The 25,564-nt window shown below is 37.9% G+C and overlaps 1 protein-coding gene across 1 annotated transcript in view; it reads left to right on the forward strand.

Moving 5' to 3' along the window:
- The first annotated feature begins 794 nt into the window (after positions 1–794).
- Positions 795–25,564, forward strand: part of SORBS2 (sorbin and SH3 domain containing 2) — a 231,883-nt gene continuing 207,113 nt past the window's right edge. Inside the window, exon 1 of the mRNA XM_056325896.1 lies at positions 795–1,351. The gene's annotated coding sequence lies outside the window, so the exon portion shown is untranslated. The remainder of the gene's footprint in view (positions 1,352–25,564) is intronic.

Consider the following 25,564-nt stretch of genomic DNA (forward strand, 5'->3'; position numbering starts at 1 on the left):
GTGCTGGTTGCTTTAGATTGATTTGATAGGTTGGGTTTTTTTCTAGTTTGTGTCTTTTATTGGATTATAAATGCCTTAAATGGGTTCCCAGACTTCATTGCTGAAGCTGAATCCCCAGACATAATGGACATGCAAGTTCTATGTTGAGGTGCTGCATCCTATGAGAGAATTCATCCAAAGCTTCTATCTACAGAAGTGTAAGTTAAGCTACAAATAAATTTCAAATGTTCACTTCCTTGGTGTGCCTAAATCTGGATATAGAAGGGGCTGTCAGGTTAGAATAGCTTGCTTTTTCAATAAAGATTATTTCTTTTGTGCTTGAGAAATTGGGTGAGGTACTTCAGGTGGTCCAACTCGGCACCTTGATAATGAGATTGATGATTCAGTAGCTTAGTTCCATTACTAAACTCGTAAATACAGGTCATTACTATATGTGCCCACATTAATGTTTACACTTAGATTTTAGACTCATCTAAAGTCCCAGTCCTGGAAATGGCATTACTCCAAGGTATATTTCAGGCCAGCAACCTTTGGCTTATTCAGGAAACTGGTAGGTGGGATACCATGGGAGGAGGTAACTCTGAAGTCCAAAAGCAGTGGAAAAAGCTGACAACTTAAGGCATGTGTAAGTGCAGGAACAGGCTGTCCTGATGATCAGGAAAGCACACGTACTGGGAGACTGGTTTGGCTAAACAGGAACTTATAAAAAATGCCAGTGCAAAAAGTACACTGGAGGAAGTAGGAGGGACATACTGCTGGGGAGGAATTTGGAAATACTGACCATGTAAGCATGTTGTTGAGAAAGCCATAGCTCAACTGGAATTGAGACTTGAAAGGGGAAACAAGAAAGGCTGCAGCTGCGTTAGTAGGCTGAACATGGGAAATGCAACTGCTGCCGAGGGGTGTGCATCATTGAGTGACAGTACACATGGATAAGGCTGAAGTACTTGCTACTTAGGTTTTACTAACAAGGACTCCCAGGCCTCTCAGTGAAAGGTTTGAAGGAGAAGAGCTACCAGCAGTAATTGGATGAGAGTTGTCAGGGATTTCTTCTGGAATTCAACACAGAGGTTTTGGTGGGCTGTATGTAAGCTTGCTGAGAAAACTCTGTGCTGTCCTTTCAAGGCTGCTGTCTTTGGTCTTTGAAAACTTAGGGAGATCAGAAGTTCCTGATAACTAGAGAAGGGAAAATCTTGTATTCCCTCTCTAAAAAAGGCACGAGGGTTTAATCCTGTGAAGTACAGACTGATCAACTTGACTGATCCCTGAGAATATCATGGAATAAGTCCTCTTTGAGCACATGAGCACATGAAGGCAGTGATTTGGAAGAGGCAGCATGAATTTATCACGGGTAAGTCTTGCCTGACTAAACTTGATTGTCTTCTGGGATGATGTGACCATGTTATGGATAGTGCGGGTGAAAGTAATTTACCTTCACTGCAAGGGCTTTGTATACTGTCTCACATAGTATGTAAGCTCACATCCAAGTTAGGATAGTGTTATCTAGATGGGTAAACATCTAGAATGCGTTAAAAAAAAATAAATGAAACAAAATTGCATGACTGGGCTCAAAGGGTGGTGATTTATGTGTCATGTTCTTACCGGAGCCTGACAACAAGTGGTGTCTCATTTCGGAAATGTGCAGGTGGGAAAGAGTTTGTGTTTTGGTTTGTGTCAGTATTTCAGTGCAAGGTGACTTTCTTTGGGTTTTCACATTAAAATAAATTGAATACTACAATTAAAAAAACCACCAAAAATAGTTGAAGTTCCTGCAAAACAGAATATCTAACTATTTTCCAGTTTCGGTGCAGTCTTAAACTGAACTTTGTCATTTTTAAAGATTTGTGTGTAAGCTACTAATTTTCTTGCTAATAACAACATCTTTTGAATGGAACTAAGCAAATGCATCTGTATCTGTCTTTGATAATTTGTGTTAATTTCTCATTTGTCTAGTCCCTACCCTTCCTCTTTAGTATGGTCATGCCTTTCTGTCTTTAATGGAGGGCATGATGAATTAATTGTGTCAGTAGTAGCATAGGAATGCATTTAAAAGGCACAAATATTCTGTCATGAATGTATATTTAGTTAAATGGGATAAGGGAGCACAAAAGGGGCCTGCTTTTCCTATAGATCTACAAGAAGATAAAGAACCATAGTACTCCAGTTGTGGAGTGAGGGACAGGAGGTGTGGGAACATCTTTATTAAAACCTTATTAAGAAACTCCATTAGAAGAAGGTTAAGGCATCTGTTTCTGTTTCATCTGTAAAGTAAATAAAACCAACAATGTTTTCTTTATAGCTCTAGTGAGTAACAGTACAAATTTTAAGATCTCGCTGTTAATGGTACATAAAAAAAAATAATTTATAGAGAGGCTTTGGCTATGTTTCCATTAACAAGTAATGCAGCTAGACAAAATGGATATGTAGCATAAAATACATGACACCATAGACCTGTTATCCACACCGTGCTTCACAGGATTGTGCTAGAACTGGACCGAACTCTGTCGTGAAAGGTGTGCAGCACTCTAGTGACCCTGCACCTAGTCTAATGTAGTGTGTCATAGGATTAATGGCATCAGTGCCCCATGAATATGTTTAAAAATCAGTTTCCTTAGCAATTGTTACATTCTTTATTTCCCTACTTAAAAATTTGTGAAAATTGGATTACTTTTAGAGCTGAAACTTGTATTTGGTAGTACACTTGCATCTTTCTCTTCAAAAGTATTCCTTGTCTTGTGGTAAATTAGCAATTTATATCTTTGCATAATAAACTGAAGAAACTGTCTTTTCAGTAAAAAAATAAACCAAGATGGTCTATCTACCCAGCAAATGGTGTCATTGATGTTCTTGAGGGATACTTACAAATATTAGCTTATAAACAGATAAAATTCATACTTCAGAGCATATCACACACTAGGTAATCATAGCTTCAGTAAGAAGTTAAGCTTTTTGGATTTCTATATGTTTTCTTTCTTGTGTAGACCCTCAAATTGGTTATTACTTGTATCTCTATTTACACATATAACCTGATGTATCAGAGATTAAAGATAGTTTGTAATGTCAATTGCTTAAAATTAATAAATAGGATATTAGCTAAAAAGAAATACTGGCAAATCTTTCTGTAACCAAATTAAAACTATCTAATTGGTGATCTCAGTTATTTGTGTTAGCTATATTATTTGAGAGGAGATAATAGATGGTGTATTGAAATAAGTAAACAAAATAACTACTTTATCTGGTATTGCTTCATATTTACTGGAATTTAGCTGTTTGAGTAGCCAGATATCAGATATAGTGTTTCTATTAAATGCCTTGCTTGAAAAACACAGTCTTTAAGTAATTAGTACTATTACTAGTAAGGAGAAAGGATAGTGTCAGGAGGGGAAGATTAATCTTTAGAGCAGTGAAGGATCAATTGACATAATCACAAATGCCTCAAGGTTATCATATAAATACATTATCTCAGTTCAGACAAAGCCAAATTGTTCTAAAATTTTTGTTTTAATTTCTTGTGCTTGTTAGACTTAAAATCAGAACGTGTTTTTTGTAGACATGTACACACTTTGTGTATACTTAATTGGATATTGAGCACATGTTCTTTCTGTAGAAATGTGCCTGCTTGTAAGTCTGACTGGTATGGCGTACAGAATGTGCCAAGCTGTTTTTGTATGAAGGTAGTGCTTACAACTGTGTGATAAAAGCTTAAAAAATGGGCTCTGTGTTTCATGGCAACAGACATGGGGAAGCAGGGGTTTGTAGCTCTTGCCAGAAAGTCTGTGAAACACACCAAATACTGCACAAAAGTGTGTGAACGGTATTTATATAGACCTAGAGTTCTCGTGCTTCAGGGAGTCCTTTCATAAAATCCTGCTTGCATTTGACACTTTGTAGTGACTTTGTAGTGCTCTAAGTGCCAAAACAGCATTTAGATATCAAGGAATTAATCCTCAAGATTAGTTTATGGAATAACTATTAGGAATAATGTATAAATATTAATATCACTATCCACTGTACAGGTGAAAACTTAGATGCATCATGAAGATTTAGACATAATAATCTGGAATCTAGAAGAACAAATCTGCTTTAGTAGTCTATGCAAGTGCTGTGTCCTCCTTGAGATAAAACTATGAGGAAGCTTGCCAGTACTGGTCAGAAAATGATCTGTGTGTCTAGGGATTCTCAGAATATCTCTCAGTTGTTGGATCGCTGTGCTCTGTTGGAGTGGTTAGGTGAAAGTGTATTTGGGAGGAGCAGTGAATGAATGGTGTTCTTGATGAATGGTGTAGCAGATCTTTCAGTTTTCCTGCATGAAAGTTGATAAGCTTATCCTGAGCTATAAGTGTTGTGGAGAGTGATTCAAATGCGACATAAGATGTTGCTGTAACTTGGTGAAAAAGAAAAGCTGCTGCTTCTACTAGATTTCAAGATTTTTGAGGGAGGGAGGTAAGTGTATATTCATTCCTTCAATATACACCTTGGTTCTCTGCAACATGAAAATTCTAACCAGTCTCCACTAAAATGAGTAATATCATTTGAGTTAGCTTAGACTCTTGAAATAACTGAAATGAGTGTTTTACAAAACAGTCGCAATCCTTGCAGTATTACTGAGAAAAGCTAAACCAGACTGAACCTGTACCATATAATTATAATACATTTTATAGTTCATTTGTTGTATGCTGAATATAATCACATCTGTCAAATTAATGGTAAATGCTTTTCTGCAGTATCCTAATAATCGGGTTGTTCACTTTGTATTTCCCCAGAAGATAATTTTTTCCTTATGCTGCGTTCAATAATATACAAATCCTGCTCTGGCAGGGGACTATTACCAGTTGCTGTGAAATACAGGCAGACAAACTTAATAATGTCTTGTCTTCTCAGCCACATTGTTAGATATGCCAACATCATATTGATTCAGTATGGTGTTCATACAGATGCTGAGTTCTATTATATATGTACACATGCATTTTATGTAGTGTGCATTGGACACGTGCAGGCTGTATACAGGCACTGAAGTTTCAAGTTCTTGCTTTTCCCTAATGTCACCATGCCTTTTTAATATAGTGGCTTTTTCCACTATAGAGTGTTTTTTACATTTTTCAGGATAATGCTTGTATGTCTTCAGTGAAGAATTTGGCCAAGACACTAAATCAGAACATAAGGGAAATAGAATGTTATGTACATGTGCACTGATTTATCTAGACTTTGACAGCTTTGTTTATAAAACCTCTATAGATAACAATGAACAAATGTATATGAAAGTAATGCTCAGCTTTTCTGATGGAGTAAGGAATGCATGTTAACCAGCTAGCCTAAACTGTCGAAAATCCTGTAGAATCAAGTTGGATGACAGTTTTGGTTAGAATAATGCTGTAGAAGAATAAAGCGCTCAGTTCCACCTCCACCACAGAGTTTTGGACCTCAATGTATTTAGGATTAATACCCCACGAAGGACTTTGTTACTTAGAATAAATACTAGGGTGTTTTGTTTTAATGCCATTACATTTAGTGCTCCGTGGTTAGTCTTACATCACAGTGTATAAGGGAGACCTTGGGACCTTAGAAGTAGGGTCTAAAATCAGAAATACATTGAGCTGTTGCCTGGAACTATTAGTTAATATTTCCTAGGATGATAAGAGGGTATCTTGACCCATGAACTAAGGCATGCCCTGAAAGAGCTGCTCTATGATTGTGAGAACTAAGGGGTGGGGGGGACACCTTTTCTGAAGGCCTGATAGAAAAACTTTTACCTAAAATAAATAACCTTGGCATCCTGCTAATGTGTTAGTGATGTAAACACATCGTAAAAGTCATGTAAAACTGATGAGGGTTTTTTGACCAGTAATGTAAAAATACACAAATGGCTGAAGCTTAAGGGTATCACTGACTAGGAGCACCTATGATGTCCATACTGGATTGTAATGCTTAGTATTTTAAAGAGTCCTCAGTAGCTCATTTTTGTGTTGTTTTTTTATTTTTAAGTATTATTTTTAAAACTTGGGTTTTAACATAGCTGTTACTCTTATGTTTTTTATGTCCCCTAAAATTTCACACTTACTGTTTTAAATTAGGGTAGTTGTAACTGCTGTAATTCCCTATGGTTATTTCACTTTAAAAGACCAGGCAGAAATAATATTTTGCAGGCTCCTGTTAAATGAGAGAGGGTGTATTGAAAAGCTGAGGCTGAAGAGAATTTGCTGCTTTCAATGCATTGTGAATTGTTGGATTCAGATTACTTCAAGTAGCTATGTAATATCTTGCAAAAGTGGACTGCTAATGAATACGCAGATTCCAGGACAGAAGTTACTGTGTGCTGAAGTAAACTGATATTCTCCAGCTTCTATGAAACTATTCCCCTAAAAAGACCTGAACTAACATCAGAAATGGTGGGAACTGGCTTGCATTCAGGGTTTTGTTGTGGTCTATTCATATTTTGTGAAAGGGGATGGATTGAGAGAAACTCTTTTATATGCACTGTAATGGTTTACCCAAAAGGTATGAAAACATGAATAAAGATTTATTGAACTGAGATGTTTGAATGAAAATACACATGCTTTTGAGATGGAAGTTAATAAGCATCTTCTAGCCTTATGTTAGCATTCAGGTACACTCTGAGAACTGACCTAGCTTCATACTAGTTAACACAGGACTAGAAGCACTTAAACGGAAGTTATGCTGTACTTTTGCTGGACCAATTAGTTATATTGACACCATCAGACTGATCCAGTCCCTGAATACATGACCTCTGAGAACCAGTTTAATCTGCTTTGGGTATTTCTAATGACATTTTTCTGCACAGGTCTTTTCAATGCAACATTCTTAAGGCATGAAATTATTTTAATAGTGAGAATTCACTTACAGTAATAGAACTACTGTTATGATTCTTTCAAAAAATTAACAGCTGACATTTTGGAGACAAAAGCTGGATGAACAGATAGTCAAATGAGTTTCCATTTGGTGCTGAGGCTTTTATGATAAACTAGTTTGGGTGCTACTGAAACCTGTGGCAAACTAGACTTCTGTCCCTTAACCGTGACGTGTGTCTGAATTAATCTCAAATAAGTGCCTAGCTAGCTTTTACCTGAAAGACAAACTATAACCATTTAAATGCTCTTACACCAGTTTCTTATGTTAACTGTGTGTTGACTTGTCAAAGCCAAAACTTTGTGGGATGGAACAGTTTTTGAGTTGCCCCAATGCTGGAGGTGAAGAGGAAAAAGGAAGCATTAGAAACTTGACACTTCCGAAAGGGAAAAATTACCTTAAATTGAATACTAAGCTTACCAGATTTTTAAAACTAACAGTTTTGAGCAATCATGTTGAACATGAAATTAAAAGCTGTATGAAACACATATTTGGTCTGCATAAACCAATTTTTTCCAAGTTATCTTTATAAATGTTGTCACCCTAGGACATGAAATACGGCCCCAAAGGGGAAGAATGTGTTACAAGACTCAACTGAAATGAGCTTGAAAGCAGTTTTCTCACTTGAACCAGCTTTCTTTAGAACGGAGTCAAGAAGGCTTCTGTCTAGGGTTTGATATATCTTTGGTAGAACATAGCTGTGACCGTGTTCAGTGTGCAAGCATAATTCTTCTGTAGAGTTGACATCCATGCAGGTGTGTATCCCTTCATGGCCATCCAGACACATTAATGTCCCCAGTAAAACAGGAGCAGGAAAACCCTAGCTCTACTGTCAGATCTTTGAGATTATTTTTTAAAGGCCTGACTCTGTGCTTTGCTATAGTGTGTTAACCTTATCTGGCTGCCTGATGCCCACCAAGCTGTTCTCTCCTTCTCAGTGGGATGGAGGAGAAAATAAAATGGAAACCCTTGGATTGGGATGAAGACAGGAAGGTCAGTCACCAATTAGCATCATGGGCAAAACAGACTTGACTTGGGGAAAACTATTTTTTTTCCCCCAATTGAATACAAAACTAAAAACTTCTTCCCCCTGATGCCCTCTCTGCCCAGGCTCAACGTCACTCTTCACTCTTTTGCCTCCTGATATAGAACATGGTCTCTCTATGGGCTGTAGTTTGCTTCAGGGCATGTCCACCCGCTGCGGTATGGGGTCCTCCACGGGCTGCAGTGTGTATTTATGTTCTGACATGGTCTTCCATGAGCTGCAGGGGCATCTCTGCTCACAGTGCCTGGAGCATCTCCTCATCCTTTTTCACAGACCTTGGTGTTTGCAGGATTGTTTCTCTCACACTTATTTCTCTCTCACAGCAATTTTTTCTTTTTCTTAAATATGTTATCACAGAGGTGCTGCCAGTATTGCTGATGGGCTCCACGTTGGCCAGTGATGTGTCATTTTGGAGCTGGCTGGAATGGGCTGTGTCTGGCATAGAGGCAGCCTTTAGGGTCTGGTCACAGAAACCACCCGTGCAGCCCCCTAGATACCAAAACCTTGCTACATAAACCAAATACATCTGCATTTTTACCCGTCTTACATGTAATAAGCTGCTCAACAAAGAAAGTAAGTTAAATGTTGGAAAATAGTTTTCTCACAATACATTTTCTGAAAGGAGTCTAATGACGCCAGACCTTGATTGTACTGACTTTTTTCACAGGTAGCTGTGTAGAAATACAGTTGTATTTGAGCCCACAGAATTTTTCAAAAAGGTGTCCCATAAGTGAAAATACCTCTTTAAGCACAGTCTCTGTGGGGAGTGTTTGGTAGGAACAGCCTATCAGTTACATGTGTAGGTTTCGGAAGCCAATCCAAACGTTTAATAGCTTGACCTAGCTGCTAAGCTATTAATGGAGCTGGATAAGCAAGATATTTTTAGTCTATGGAAATAGCTTCTTTTCAGTCTTTAGATTATAATATTAGATGGTACATAATATTTCTGTGGTTTGGAAAGATGTATAAATACCTAGTGTTTAATCCTGGTCTGTTGAAGTTGTACAGGAAAGCTTAGTTATAGGCAGTAACTTAAGTATTTAGTACAGGCATCCATCCAGACAGGTGAGCCTGGAGTTCTGTCTGTCACTCCACAATTAATATTTATATAATAAGTATTACTTCAGTTTGAGTATCATATTCCTAAGATGTAGAAAATAGGGGTGTGTGTCTACTTTTTAATGAGCCTTTTAAATGTGAAATTCTGCATCTGGTGTTGGGAACACAGATGAGGAGTTGCTTTAGTTAGAGGTTTGCCTGAAAGGCAGGAAGGATTTAAAGGTTTCGTTCAGACTGAAGAGTATGCTGAAATGTAGTTTACGCAGAGCACAGCACGTGGCATCTGAGCAATTGAACTCACTCTGTAATGTGTGGACTGACAACTGGTGATGCCACTATTATTATACAAGAGTAGTGTGAATTAGAGTGGATGAGAAGGTACTTCATACATGACTATGAGCCTATGAAGGTGTTTCTGCATGTGTTGCTCTTGCCACTGTTCCAAGTCTGCTGAACTTAGCTGTCTTCCTGGAACTTAAATGTCTATGCTCTTCAGGAAGTACTGTCTACATGATACACTTCTTAAAAGGTGAGAACTTCCAGAGACCTGTAGATAGCCTGCCTAGTTTGGCACTTGTCTTTGCTATTGTTTGAAAGAACATGGTAGTCTTCAAAGTGAATCTGCTTAAGTTTGGCATTTATTTCTTCAGTAGAATACAAGGAAACTGCAGAAGATGGTAGATACGGCAATCTGTTCCAGAAGCACAGCAGGTTTCAAGACAGTTTTAGCTTAATATGCTACTTAGGATGGGTATCAGGGGGTTAAGGATATCAAATATCCCTTTCTTACATGGGAGTTATGAGATAAGTGAATATTTGAAAGGAATGATGTGGAGATACTAATTTTCAATTATTTACTTCTTGTCTTTAAGATCAAACATTAATCACATCAAACCCAACTATTTTCTTCCTACTTAAAGTGGGAAATAATTTCAGGTTTTACTTGCTGACAATTACTAAAAGTAGTCACTGGAGCTGACTAATAGTCTTTGAGTTTGGAGCATAAGCAGCTTCCAGATACTTGAGGAAGTGAGTAATTTTGTAATGCAAAGAAAGCAATATAAATGATGTTTCACAATACACTTATAAATTAAAATTATTTAGGCAAACAGGTAACTTCACATGTATGTTAAAGGTGTAAGTATAATGCTAAGCGAAGTCTGCTGTCTTAAGCAGACTTCTGTATTTACATGTGATGGATTTGTTTTAATGAATCAGATTTCTCTGCAAGGAAGAAATCTTAAGAATTTTCTTTAGAGACATTAAGGCGTTTTGCTCTTGATGTATCAAGACAATTATTTAGAACTTTGACTCAAGCAATACTTACGTTAAGAAATGTTTATTAGAATTAGGATATTATTGTAGGAAATTTATATTTACTGTGAGACAGGTGTGAGTCATGTGCTAGGAGTGTTGATAATTTTGTAATCTGATATGCAACACACCTGGTATGGCTGCTCTGTACCTTTTCTTAGCTTAATTCCAGCAATACTAATTAGCTGCACATTGTAGCAGCCATGCACTTCCTAGTTTCTGAGTAACACCACTTTACTAAGTGCAGTACCACACCTTGGTGTCAAGATACAGCAGACCTCAAACTCTTCTATAGTAAAGTCTTTCAAAGGCTTTTATGTTCAAAAAGGAAGCAGTATCTCTAAAGCTGTTTATCTTCAGAGCACAAGGGAACAGAGCATATGTTGATCTGTTACTGTAAACCTCTACATGATTGCAACTTCATGGGTGTGACCAAGAAAGCTGTGATTATCAGTTAGATCTGTTTTTCAAAATAGTTTGTGCTGAAGTCTAACATGATTAAGATTTTCTTTAAGTATGTTAGGATTTATGAAGGAGTTGATTTAAAAAAACCCAAACAAACCAACCAACCTTCCCCCCCCCAACACCCTGAATGTATTATTTACACTGAGGGTTTTTTCCCATGGGGGGGCATAAAATCTACATAAAACTATACTTTCTACTTTTCTACTTTTCATTTCTACTTCAGGGGTGTGTGTACCTTCATAATTACAGGCAAAAGATGAATTCAGCAGAATCAAAATAAGAATTCTGCAGCACTCCTCTGGGGGAGTGGGCTTGAAAGGAACCTGGGATTTCATGCGACAGTGTCATTGGTGTCATGAGATTTATTTCCCTTGACTGTTCTTGTCTGGAAGGGTTCCTTGATTATGATGATGACCCTTAAAATACACTAATGGGAAAATGTATCTGTTAAAGATAGTGTCTTTTAGTGTCATTAGTAACTTACTCCAGGATCAGGGTTGTGTTGGCTTCTACTATCCATAGTGATGAAAATACAACAGAATCTGTGAAAACAAACAGTGGAAGCCACCTGTATGGCCTTTCATCCTTAGTTAATTTTCATGCAGTGATTTCAATACAAGGTGAATTCCTAGTGGAAATGGAGCAACTTGTTATTTTAACACAAGTTGGCAAGCAGATGGTTGAAAGTTAGTTCCCAAGTTCAGATGTTTCCTAGTTGGAGCCTGCCCCTTTTTCCTAGTGTGAACAAGTCCTACAAGATAGAAGGCTCGGAGAATTGTAGTATTCTAACATGGAAATGTTGTGAAAGTTAGGGAAGGGGGTTTATTTTCTTCTATAACTTGCACTTTTCAACAAATTAACAGTTTCCTGTCTATCTGACATAGCGAGCAAAGTGGGATCCACAGTCATGAAAGAAACCATATTGTCGATAGTACGTTGCTTCAAGTATTAACTAGCTGATAGGTAGTGCTAAGCAGTTATCCTGTCTTGAATTTTCAAATTTATTATCAACCTCAATCAGTGTTTTCTGTTGGTTGTAATGCTTTCATTACTCTGTTCCATCTTTGCTGTGTCCTCTGTGGCCTTGATTATCCTTGGATGAGCTTAATGCTTATGACCCAGTCTTCCATAGCAATGAGTATGCTTTTTATGTCTGTCAGTTTCCTTTGACCTCATCTTAGTATTGTCTGAAAGAGTTTCCTGCTGTATTTTCACACAACTTTTATAAAGCAACCTCAATTGGCTTTGTTAATGCTAACTCATCTGTAGCTTTCCTGCCAGCATCAGTGTATGTTTAGGAGAAAAGTTTGTCCTGCTTTAATGTGACTGACTTTTCCTGAAATGTGGCTTCTCTGCTGATGACTGGATTGTCTTAAGCTTGATTGAGACTCAGTTTCCACTTGACTAAAGTGTTTTAAGTATTTCCAGTTCAAAACAAAAGGCTAAATTAATGTTTTTGTTGAAAAGGATGTTCTAATACTTTATATGAAGGTAAAGACAGGAGAGCAAGAGGAATCAAATCTCTTCTTTCCTTCTCTCATGGACAGAGCAGTGGACTGTATCAGGATTTGCAAAACACAATGATAACAAGAAGCCCTGAGAAGCCAGCTCCCAGGTTACCAGGTCCTCACCTATGTATGGTTAGGAGTCTAGATGTTCATCTGGAGCTTCTTAACCAGCACATGGGAGGAACGCAAGATTCCATGCTGGCTGGGGTGCGGCTGGAAACCTGTGTTGCTGGCAAAGAGCTAGGCAGGTTTCTACTGGGATCTCCCTCAGAGTTGGAGAAGCTCATCAGAATCAAAATATTATTGTAAAATATTGAGGCATCTACCCTTTTGTGTAAGAAACTAATTTTGATGGAAAACTTTCAGCAACTCTGGCTTCATACAGCCTGTTTATAAACAGGTATTTGAGGAGATTCTTGGGTGCCAGTGTGTGGTATTTACTGACCGATATTTGTATTTCTGTGAGTTTGCATGTTGCTTTGTGTAGTGCTTTTCATTCTGAAGAGCTGTCCCACGTAATTCCAAGTTGGATAACTGGTAGTTGCTCACCTTCATGAATTAGTTCATCTTTAGCATAACAGTGCATTCAGAACAACAATTTTCCTCATGTTCTATTTACTGTACAGCACTTACAGTACAGACTCTTAACTTTTTATAAATTGCCCAGAATTTATTTTCATGTTGATAATTACGTCAACTTCTTATTGTAATTCAATTTGCTTCCTTGAAAAAGATCAGATCCTGACTTGGTGCTATAGTTTTGACTACTTATTCAAATGAGCTTGATTTCAGTGCAGCAGGGTGCATCTGAAATAGTTGAACTTTGACAAAAGCCTTAGTATTTTCCCTGTGTTGCACTAAGAAGTGAGGTATGTTAATCATAAGGGCTTGATGACTTCATATGTGAAATGTCTCACAGTAAGAAGGTATAATGCCTGCACTATTCCATAAATTCATATAATCAAATATTATCCATGAATGGAAATGTAATACATGGTTTCATTCTAAATTATGAACGCGATCTTAAAGTTCAGAGTTCGTAGCATGTAAATGTCAGGTTTGGCAGTCAAAACAGTCTAAAACATAGCAATAGCTAGAACAGATAGTCCACTCTATTTTTGGGTGGCTTTTTTTTGGTGGCTGTTTTTATTAGTCTCCACACACCCTATGTGGTTGTTGCATTTATAGGTGTAGGTAAACTTTTATGACACAACTAAAACTCTTGCATTGATGGAAAAGTTCAGGGCTTTCTGTAGAACCTTGGAAAATTCTTTTATTAGACCATGGATTTCGTAAATCCGCACACCTCCCCCCCCCCTTATTGAGAACTTAATATTTGCAGTTAGAAAAATTTTGACACAGATTTGTAGATCTGTTACTGCAGAATTGTAATCCAGCATAGACCTAGTAGGAGCTTTCAGTAGTTTGGGTTTTAGGGCACAATTACTTTAACCTAAAGTACGAAGCTGAAAAAACAATGTCCCCGGTTCAGTGAAATTGTTTATTGTTATGCATATGCACTGAACTTAGCAGCTGTTCTTATAATCAGTGGGTCAAAGTATGGTCTTGGCTATGTTGACCTATCTGTGTACTGTTACACCTTGTGTGCAAATTTGAAGGAAGAAAATAATCACATTACACACAGCTTAGAAACAGTTCACTTGAAGCAAGATGACTAAATTGCCACCACACGCTTCTGTACAGGGTATATCACAGCCATCGGTATGGGTAGAAGGAACAGGCCTTATAAAAGGAAAACTGCTGTTGAGGGTCACAGATGTCCACTCTGATTACCATTGCTAATTGCTTGAATTTTTGTTCTGAGCAGTTAGCTGTTTGCGAAGCATATGGTAAGCGTTTTTTTGTTTTCAATGCACTTGAGGAATAGGTTTGCTTAATGAATTAAAAAAGCAGTTTTGCTCACTTAAGAGCAGTGATTTGATTTATGGAAAGTGACTCCTAAATAAATAAAAAAAAAAGTCAATAAGAAGTAACTCCAGTCTAGGCCTGTTGACCAAGTGTTGCTGCAGGGATCTGGTACAGAGAGCCTTTTGGAGTCTGGGAGGAAGAGAGGATTACCAAGGTTAATAAAAAGAACTGCAGGGCAAGCCAGGACTTCATTGTGAAAGAGTGGCTAATTAACCAGATTGACAGTTCGATGCATTTGCTCTTCCTGCATTTGAACGCTGAATCAAGCAAGGACAGATACATAAAACAGCTCTATGACAGGCTGGTAGAGTTACTTCATAGTCTTATTCAATAGTGGTAAAACCTTTCTGTGGTTTCTAACTTTACAGTGGTTTCACATGTTAATTTTTATTCTTATGCAGTGATGTCTGAAATTCATAGATCAGAATTACAAATCTGTAAAACTGAGTCATGAAAAGAATCTTAAATCATAACAACTCTGTTGTAAGGGTAGACCTAATTATCATTGCTTCAATAGCTGGTATTTTTTACATTTATACAAAAACAATGGATTGCATTAGTAACTGGTCCCCAAAGATATTTTACAGCAAAACAGAACTACACAATGTCACATGGTGTGACAGGCAATACTGTCTTTACCCAGTAGCATCATGAGTCCACAAATACTGTCATTCTTCCTTACCCCTCGTTGGATTGGATGCAATAAATACCCAAGTCACTATTGTGTAAGATAGTTTGTTGCAGAATGAGATACACAGTTTTAATGGGAAGAGCACTCTGGAATCTTTAGTGGATGGCATTTTTGTTTCCAAAGTGGTGGGTTGGGGCTGGAATCTTTAGTGGATGGCATTTTTGTTTCCAAAGTGGTGGGTTGGGGCTTTCTGTTTGGGTTTTGGTTGGTTGGGTTTTTTTTTGGTGGTAGGGTGTTTTTTTTGGTGGGTTTGTTTTGTTTTGTGTGTGGTTTGGGTGGGTTTTTTGGGGGGTTTTTTTTGGTTGGTTTTTTTTTTTTTTTTTTTTGTGGTTACCTTACTCCAGAAGGAGAATGTAGGATAGAATTGCAGAATGGCTGATATTGGAAGGGACATCTTCTGGTCCAACTTGCCTGCCTTGAAAGGACATGCAACTAGTGCAAGCTGCCCAAGACTGTTCTGATGGGTTTCAGACATCTCTAAGACTAGAGACTCCACAATCTTTCTGAGCAGCCTGTGTCAGTTTCTGATTATTCTTAGAATGAAGTGGGGAGTTCCTCTTATATTTAAATTTATTTTTCGGTGCTTCAGTTTGTGCCCTTGGCTTCTTGTCCTATCACTGGATACCACTGAGAAGGGTCTTGCCCAGTCTTTATAATTTTATGTGTGTGTATGTATGTATAGTGTGTGTACAAATACCATTAGATATTTATACACATAAGATCCCACAACATGAACCTTGTCTCCAAGCTGAAGAGTCCCAGCTCACTCTCATATGAAAGATGCTTCAGTTCCTTAATTGCTTTCATGGCCCTTTGCTGGACTTGCTCTAGTAAGTGCCTAACTTTTATGTAACTGGGGCGCCCAGAACTGGAGCCAGTATACAAGATGTGGCCTGGCCAGTGCTGAGGGGAATAGTCATTTACCTTATCCTGTTCACAGTGCTCTTCCTAATGTAGTCCAGGATGCAACTGGCCTTATTTGCAAGGATGGCTTGCTAGTTTGTGTTCAGAGTATTTTCCACTAGGATCCCAAGGCCATTCTCGGCAGGGTTGCTTTCCAGCTGATCGGTCCCCAGTGTGTATTAGTGCAAGAAGCTAGTTCTCTCCAGGTGCAGGACCTTATGCTTCCCTTGGAACTCCGTTAGCTGCTGCTTGGCTCCTTTCTCAATCCTGTTGAGGTCCCTCTGAATGGCAATACAACCAATTAGTAATATCAACCACTTTCCCAGATTTGTGTTGCCTGCAAAGCAGCTGAAGGTGCGCTCTGTTGTGTTGCCCAGACCATTAGTGAAGATTCACCGTAGGGTACAGCACTGGTGACCTGCTGTGATCATGCCTCTGTGGGCCTGGCAGTTCAACTGTTTTTTTTTTTTTTAGACTATCTCACAAACCACTTACCTAGCCTGCATTTCATCAGTGTGAGGATTTTATAGGAGACTGAAAGACTTTATCAAGTCAGGAGTGCAACTACTGTTCTCCCCTCATCCACTGAGCCAGTCATTTCCTTGTAGATGGTTGTCAGTTTGCTAAGCATGATTTCCCCTTCGTAAATCAAGGTTGACTATTAGCAATCACGTTATCCTGAACATGTTTAGAAAAAAAGAAAGCTAAAATACTTCAAATGAAATTCTTTATTTGAGTAGCTGAAGGAATCTGATCCCTATGATTTTTAAAAATGTACTGTCAAACTTACTGCTGTCTGAACTGTACTACTCTGGGTTGTGTACATGTGAAATGTGTGAAATTGACCCTGTATGAATATATTTAGGCTGCAGAAAATGCAGGCAGAAAAAAGTGTTGATGCTATTGTTCATATTGGATTGATTGCTGGATTTTACAGGTAAATGGGGAGGAATCCACCTTTTCTGTAGAAAGGTGAGCAAAATTTAAATTCCTGTCAAGGGTAGCAGAGTTCTGTTTCTGGTGGACAAATTTGTAATTTGAGTAACATTAATCTTATGATGAAGCTGTATAGTGGTGTCTAGCGGTCATAATTCAGGCCTCCTATGTTTTCCCTTTCTGTAAACCGGAGATTTCTTTAGGTTGGCTTTAATCCAGTAATGAAAACAGCCGGTTACTTTCACTACATACTTTGAAATATAATTTCCCTGTAACTGGCTCAGATTTGTCACAGACATAGTAATCCTGTGAAGGAATTATTTGCTATAGAGGCTTTTCACTTCTGCTGTAGAAAAATAAAGGCTGGCAGAAACTACTTACCTTTCTCCGTTCAGCTTGGTATCTTATCTTACAGTGTGATTTGTAATGACATAGGTGGCTTTGTAATGACATACGTTGTACTGTTAACTGTGTTATTCTTCAAGAGAAGGTAGGAAGCAATGTTAAGTAAGCTTTTGTTTAAACAGATATGTTTACACTTATTTGTATGGGTAGGAAAGAACTTGAGAAATAGCTGGCAAATGACATGAGAGATAAAAAGCAAAACAACAACCCAGGATTTTTCAAAGGATGTTTACATTAAAATATTAAGTTACATTTTGTGAAAAATCCGAGACACTTTCATGGACATGTTTCAGTAATCTCTTGCATCTTCTGCTTTCCCAGTTTTCATTGTGGTTCAACTGTTTCATTCTACAGAGCTCTTAAATCTGCATGTTTCCTGACTGTCCTGAAAAATCAGTTTTTCCTAATGTCTGTCTAAAGTATCAAGAAACCTGAATGTTTACATGTGTTCCATAGGTGTGTATTCCTCCTTCTGTAGGAAAATTTAAATATAATTCTGCCCACAGTTAGGCTTCATGTAGGTGAAGCTAATATGGTTACAGTGATCCACAAACAGTGGGAATTTATGTAATCTACCTGTTTTACCGTCTGCATACCTACTAGTTTACCTTGAGACTCCTTGAAGACCCAGTTGAAGTTGTGTTGTGAAGAATCTTTGTCAAATATTCTTACTACTGGTATTTTACAGCCCTTTGGTCATCCATATATATCTTTGCTTTCCAGAATTTGGAAATCTCCCTACCCTTATCTGTAGGTGTGACTAGATGAACTCCAGAGTTGCCTTCTGACCAGAATTTTACTGATTATTTTCTATTTTTTTTTTTTTTAGCTTTTTCATTGCTGCTTTGAGGGATAAAAAAAAAAAAATGCTGATGAAAAAGTCCACTAATACTCTGTTGCATGGGAAACGTACATGGCATGCAAATAACCGGGCAGCCCGTACAGTATTTTCAGTTGGTTATTGCAAGCGAGTAATTTGCAAATGCTGTAAGAGCCACCGGGGGGGTTAAAACAGATAATGAAGTCAGTGGTGAATTAAGCTGATAAGGGCCTGTGTCCAGTGTGCAACATGTTCAGGAATGTATCCTGTGGCATAGTTCTATTGGGATTCTCTTAGATTACATAGCTTAAATGCTGTAACGCTTCAAGCAAAACCAATGTACTGAGCTTGCAGTGCTCCTGCAGACAGAAATTCATGATACTTGAGCCTTGTTTTTTTGGATACTAAAGACTTCTGCTGTACTTGAGTTATTTGATTGTCCTGAAGCTTTTATTCAGGTGAGGCAGAAGGCTATGCAATATTTTGGGCACAAAAACCTCAGCCTTTTCTAAAGACTTAAGGAGTTCCGCTCTCTGTCCATGTTGAGTTTTGTGCAGTTGCATATGTTTCAGACCCTGGTACTTGAAAGCTGGAAGGCGTGTAACATTTTTAGCAAAGATGCCTTTTGCAGACTGGTAAATCTACCTATGCTTAATCAAGTTAGAAAACTTTGGGAAAACTCCGAAGAGTAATTTAATTTAAGTTTCTAGATTTGAAGTGCTCTTAATTTTAGTCCTTCCCACTTTTGCCTGTGAGCATTGACTTTTTCAGTGCTACTAAATGCATTTTCCAGCTGTTACATATAAGGAAAAGTCTGATGGTGTATATCTAGGCACCATGGGTGTTTTGTCAGCCAGCCTCGGTAGAATGCCTACTGAGCATACTTTACATATAGGACATTACTAAAGGGAAGTAACTATTCATGCAAGTGAAACAACTAAGGAAATACAAATTGTTCTTGTCTCAAAGTAAAGCTTTCATAGAGATCTTACTCAAGCAGGTACTCAATTTTTTAGATGTAAATATTTAGTCAAGCATGTGATTATACAGATGTGGGCTGGAGAGTTCAACACAGTTACTATTGTACCGCATGCGTACTGTTTGGTTCTAGTTTTAAGGTTGCTGTTCTGTTTGGTTTTTTTAATTGGAAAAGACAATTTTACCAAGCCTGAGTATCTGTGAGAGATAGGGGTGCACAAGATGCAGTAAGATGACTCTCATCCCCTGAAGATTTTGTTTGATGATAGAACAAGATGAGTTCATCAGGAAGCTGCCACCATTGTATGTGTAGGACAGCATTGTAGAAGCTCTCAGTTTAAGTGTTTGGTCCATTCTTGCATCCCCAGATGGGGATACCTAGGTGTAGTCTTTTTGAGAACAGTGTCATAATGATAAAGGGTATATGTTTGGGGAGTATTCCAGAAGCTACTCTGTAAACAGTATCTGGGTTTGGAAGTTTGCAATGAGTGCAATGAGAAGGAAATTAAAATCACTCCTATAAAACTTTTGGCAGCTGAGTTTCCCTGAAATGTGCGCTCAGAGCTTATTGTACCAAAAAAGAGTGATGTTAGGTAATTAACTTTGTACTTTATCCAAAATACACTCATATTTCTAAGCAGACTTTGTATTGGTGATAAACTGAAAACCTAGTTAATACTAGCAAATTCTAGCAATGGATATTTCACATTATAAACGTGTTTTCTTTTAGACCAGAAAGCTATGGTCATTTAAATTGCAGTATAAAATGCTAGGAGTCTGCCAATTCAGCTCTCTGAACATGCAGTAAGTAGTTTAAAGCACAATGTGAGCAGCATTATAAAGAAATGTGGTTTTGGAGACAGAATGGCATCACAAAATTGTTTAAAATTGCTATTCCACAGCTACAAAATCTGATGTAGGACTTTTCTGTTTTCCTGTAATATTAGTCAGCTGCTGCAGGAAATATTTTATCTACTTTGGACTCAGAAGATTTCAGCTGACTTTGTGTTGTAATGTCATAATTATCCAGGTCAGACTAATGTGCTCCCTTTACCAGACTAGGAGTTAGTACTGAAGACTTAGATAACCTTCTTTGGCTGATGGAAAGTACGATAGGAAATGTGAAGCTGTAGAACCTGTCGGGGGGGGGGGGGCGGGCTGGCTGCTGCTTTTATGGAGCAGGAAGCAGTTGAGAAGATTGTCTACGTAGCGTGCACAATCATCTATACCATTTTACCTGCTTTGCCAAGTGGTAGAAAGGGATTTTGGGGGATGGGCAAAACAGTTCCTTGAGTACAAACCAAAAAAAAAAATATCCACTGCAATACAAAGTTTCTGGTGTTTTCTTACTGCTCTTCACATGGGCTTTTCAGCTATTTGGGGTTAGCTAAAGAAAGGAAATTAAAGGTAGACAGTTGCTTTAGGCAAACATTCATTGTTCTGGAAGGTGCACCTGCAAACAGTTGGTGATAATACGCTTGTATTATTATTGTGTGCTTTTTGTTTTTATATTCCTGTACTTTGATGTGTGGATGAGTTAAAGGGTTTTATGTAGCATACTTGGTAAAAAATGTACCTAGTCTAGTATTCAGCTTCTTACTGTGGCAGACCATCCTGGCTGTACTTTCTTACTGCCTTTCCACCCGAGATCTGTCTGCAGTCACAAGATGTCCCCACCAACCTGCATTCACACCATGAACAGGAATAAGCTCAGTGTTTTGTACAGGACCTATTTCCATCTCTCATTGTCATGTCTCTAGGTGCAGCAATACTGGGCAGTTTGGATGCTTTCTGGAGGTATGGGGCTCCACTTCTACCTTCTAACCCTCAATACTTTACTGCTATGTGCATTCCCTTTCCTTCTAACTTGGATGCCCCTTTTATCTTCCTACCCCCTTAATCCTGACAGATACAAGCTTGAGCATTAGTACAGAAATCAGTCTTGGTGTGCAGTTGCAAATGCTTGAAAAAATAAATGGAGCAAGTACAAGTGCTCTTTGCTCTGTGTGTTCAAACTGTACTGTATTGCAGTATTGCACTGCTTGCTTAATGATTAACTATTTCAGTTTTGTCCCTGGTTTATTGACGATGTAGTAGGCTCTACTGGCTGAAAATTTAACTAAAAATGAAGTGGGTTGAAGTGGCTGGAAGATGAAATAAAGTAATTTTGTATTTTATTTCACTCTTGAAGCTTTGGATCTCTAGATGATTAATAAACACTGAGCTGATTCTAAAATGACAAAAATTCTTTTAAAAGGGTGTTTCACAAAGAGCAATTTTGGATATTGTTGCTATTTTGATCCAAAGTAGCTCATACATCTTGACATTGAGAACTCACTACAAAATAGCTTCACTGGCTTTTTTGATTAATGGGGGATTAATCAAGGGTTGGGGCAGTACTGGTTGGGTTACTATTTAGGATGCAGTATAATTGGTTAATATAACAAAGGCAGGAAGAGAATAAGTGCATCACTAACTGGAAAATGTACTGGAATGTAGAACGATTTATTAAAGTATTCATATATGAATTCTTCAGAAATTACTACATTAAGCATGTCTCTTGTTCTTTTTATCATATCATATGCTTGACTACCCTGAATTTCAATTAATTGCATTAAAAGCTTTGACTTCATAGTTCATACCAATTTTCATTCTAAAGAGCTAATTCTTTGTATTTACTGGACTTTGCAAAATTACACTTTGTTCTTTATCATAAATCAGTTATCTGTTTCTGGCACTCTTATTCCAGCCTGAACACTCTGTGTATTCCACTCTGTGCTTCTCTCCTCCATTTGCTTAAATAAATGGGACAAGTTTCTTTTCATCAGTAGTTTCTATGCTACTATAATATTCCCTTTGGCTTTTTCAATTAACTTTAAAAGGCTAAATTTTTACCCACCAGTTCTTTGGCTATTGCTTTGATTTGTTCTTAGTTGTCCTAAAATCTCTGGGAAAGCAATATGAGAGCTGTGCCGTTGGTATTTCAGTAAAATATATGCTCACTTCTTTTTTTCCTGGTGCTCATTTGAGTTTCATAAACTGTACAGTTCACATCAACAGCTTTTTAAAGATAGCATCAGTGGTCAGCATGGAAGCTTGGATTGCTGATGACTTCTATGGTGGTGAAGGCTTTCTGAACTTCATTTCATGTGAAATTTTGTCTGTAGCTTCTGAAAAAAAATGTTTAAATACCTGAGTTTCTATCCAAGAAAAGCCGGTAACACTTCTGGTGTGTATACAATTGGAATAGCCTCAAACTATAGCATGACTATGCCTTGCGTCATGTGGCTCTGTAGTTGAACCAAATGATGAGAGTTCACACAGCAGAATAGTAGAATTATTAATAATAGCAAAAATACAGACTGGTTCCTGCAAAACTGAGGAGGTGAACTTTGATCTGTAACTATTTTAAGTATATGAACACATGGGCTGAGATATTCTTATCTAATCATACTTCAGGTAATTTTTTACAAGGGCAGTCACAAACTATTTCATATGGCTCTTAAACTAGAATGGACAGATTCTAGGAAAAAAAATACAGTAAAGTGTAGTGGAAAAAGTATTTTGCCTCAGGTATGTGGCAAAGCCTTCTGTGTGGCTGTTACCCATGGCCAGAGGTCACACGCTGAACTGAGATTTAGTGTTTCTTGATGAGGACTGGTATTTGTTAGCAGTACAGCTTTTAAACACTCCCGAAAAGCAGTGGGGAACAGAGGACTCTTACAAAATTGGTTTGGATGTGCAAATTGTAGCAAATGTACTAGGAAAAGTAACCAAAAGTCACAGCAGAAGGCTCATGCTCATAAACCTAGTTCTCATTGTTAGAGACTTTTTTTTTAAAAGGGCAAAAAATAAAGTCAAGGGCAAAAATATAGAAAATGCTAATCTCTTTATCCCACTTATAACTGTAAAATAGCAGCTTTTGTAGCTTCTCTGTGAGCATCAAGAAGGGCACAGGTTTTGTGACATAGTGTTGAACTAGTTCCTTTTGGCGGAGACTGAGTTTAGGCAAACTGGTATATTAGACTGATTTTCAGTGCTCTTGTCCTCTAATTTCAAGTAGATTTTGGTTTTGTGATGGGAAGACAGGCAAAGACCCTGGCCTTGAGAGAGAAGTCTGCATGCATGCAGTATTTGACCAGTTCAGGTTCCTGTACTGTGGTACTGATGGGGAAGTACAGAGTAGTGAGAAGTCAATGGGATCTCTGGATGAAACGTAGATCAGGGTCTCTAGCGTAACCCAACATCCCTCTTTTCAGAATATCCTTTGTAGGGATACAGTTGGACACTGGAGAGAGTCTGTTTTTATTTAGGAAAGTGTGAAATTTAGTGTTAGAACTGAACTATGTAGTTGGGTGAACTGGAGATGGCTGTGGTAGGAGAGTTTAGAAACTGTTTAGTGAGACCAGCTTCAAACTTTAGAACAAAACTTTACTAAATTCAAGTGTTAGAATGGCATAGGGTTAGTTCTTGCCTGTAATCACATTGAGGTGCTGGAGTGAGTCCAAAGAAGGGCAACAAAAAGCTGGTGAAGGGCCTGGAGAACAAATCTTATGAGGAGCAGCTGAAGGAACTGAGGTGGTTTAGGCTGGAGAGGAGGAGACTCAGTGTCGGGACCTTGTTGTTCCCTGCAGCTGCCTGACAGGGGCTGTGGGCAGGTGGGGGTCGGTCTCTTCCCCCAGATAACAAGTGATAGGACAAGAGGAAGTAGTTTTAAGTTGCTTCAGGAGAGGTTGAGATTTGGAAGCTGGAAAAATTTCTTCACTGAAAGTGTGGTTAAGCATTGGAACAGGCTGCCCAGGGAGGTGGTGGAATTGACATTCCCTGGAGGTGTTTAAAATAAGTGTAGATGTGGTACTTAGAGGCATAATTTTCTGGTGGGCTTGGCAGTCCTGGGTTAATGATTGGACTGGATGATCTTAATGATGATCATCAACCTAAATGGTTCTATGGTTCTACACACCAGACTGGTCTTAATCATACCTTATGCTAGCTGTGAGTGTACAGTACATGGGAATTGATGAGTTATGTAATTAGAACTGGTGGCTGTGGTCCTTGATGCTCTTAATTGGAAAGGTTGAGATGATCAGGCTTTAACTCTGAGAGAATTCAGAACTAAAGTGAATTCCTTTTTCTCATCTTCATTCTTAGTTTTATACTTTTTGCCACTATTCTAAAAAGGAGTATGACTCCTACTTCAGTGCTGTTTGTCTTGTTTATAGTTTTGTCAGTCATCTTTCTTAGGTATTTGGCAGGATGTCCTGTTCTCTACAGTCCTTCGTGCTTATCTTCTTCTGATTTTCACTTTTCACTCCAGTGCTTCCAAAATGCAACTAGATAATCTTCTTTACGCCTTTGATGTCATGTTGCCCGTAATTGAAGTGGTTTTGTTTGGCTGCGTCATCAGTTACAAGATACTTGTGCTGTTTGCTATGCTTTCTGTACATGTAACACTAACTTGCCTAAAACCTAAATATTAAATATATCATATTTACTGCACATGTATATTTACAGACATCATAGCTGTCTGCTTTTAGCTTTGCAGGGGAAGAACAGAAAACCTTCTGTATATTGAATCTAAACATTCAGTTAAATTGAATCTTGATAGTACTCAAGTTGAGATTACTTCTATAAGATAATCCACATCCCTTTGTAAAATGAAGGTGAATTCAATTATGTTTTCATGTCGACAAATCACAGGCTCAGATGAAGAGGAAAAATAAATTGTGCAAACCATAGAAAATGTGAAAAATACTCAGTTGACAGGTTGATTAGAAAATGTACCTGGGCTTTTGATGAATTATGACCTGAACTTGAACTCCCTGGGTAATGTTGTGGTTAAAAGCTTCATGTCCTTTTGGGTTCTGGTAGCAGTAGATAGGATTACTTCCGTGTATTGCAAAGACCATGGAATGCTGTGCTCAGTTGTGCCTGTGTTTTCAGAAGGAATTGAAATGTGATGATGAAACTAAATATGGTTTAAAACCCAAGTTTTCTGTCCAAGAGGTTTTTTTTAAGTACACTGCGATACTGGGAAAAAGATAAAGCTGAGTCTTGTTCAGAGCCTATATATATAGGCCTAGAGTGTATGTATGTATATGGGATCTGAACCTATATACATAACAAAATAATAAGATACCTGATAGTGGTCTCCTCAAAAATGTGAATAGCTAATTCTTTATCATGATGAAAGTGTTAAGTCATATTTAAATGTCTTTATTATCAGTTGCAGACCAGTTGCTTACGCAGAGGCTACTGGTGTGTGAAAACTCAGAGTAAAATAAAGAACAGACTAAATGAAGATGGCTTTATTTAAATATGCACAAATTCCTTTCATAGCACAATTCTTGTTTTATATCGCATGTATAATAGGATAGTGCCAAAATACAGTGAATTGAAGATTAAATTCCCCTTTATTATAATTCAGCAGCAAGCTCCACTACTTTCTTTCTTCTGACATAGAATTTTAAATGTAACAGTCAGCAAAGCTGTGGGGTGCCTTAATCCTGCCTTTGCAGTTACTAGAAATATAACTTTGCATCAAACATAATGAAGCTTGAAGGCTATAGTTTGCAAAATATGCTTTATTTATTTTTGAGTAAAATTCTTAACTGGAAGAAACAATATTTGTATAAGCAGCTATGAGT

Source organism: Falco biarmicus, chromosome 1 (assembly GCF_023638135.1).
Source record: "Falco biarmicus isolate bFalBia1 chromosome 1, bFalBia1.pri, whole genome shotgun sequence".
Taxonomy (NCBI): domain Eukaryota; kingdom Metazoa; phylum Chordata; class Aves; order Falconiformes; family Falconidae; genus Falco; species Falco biarmicus.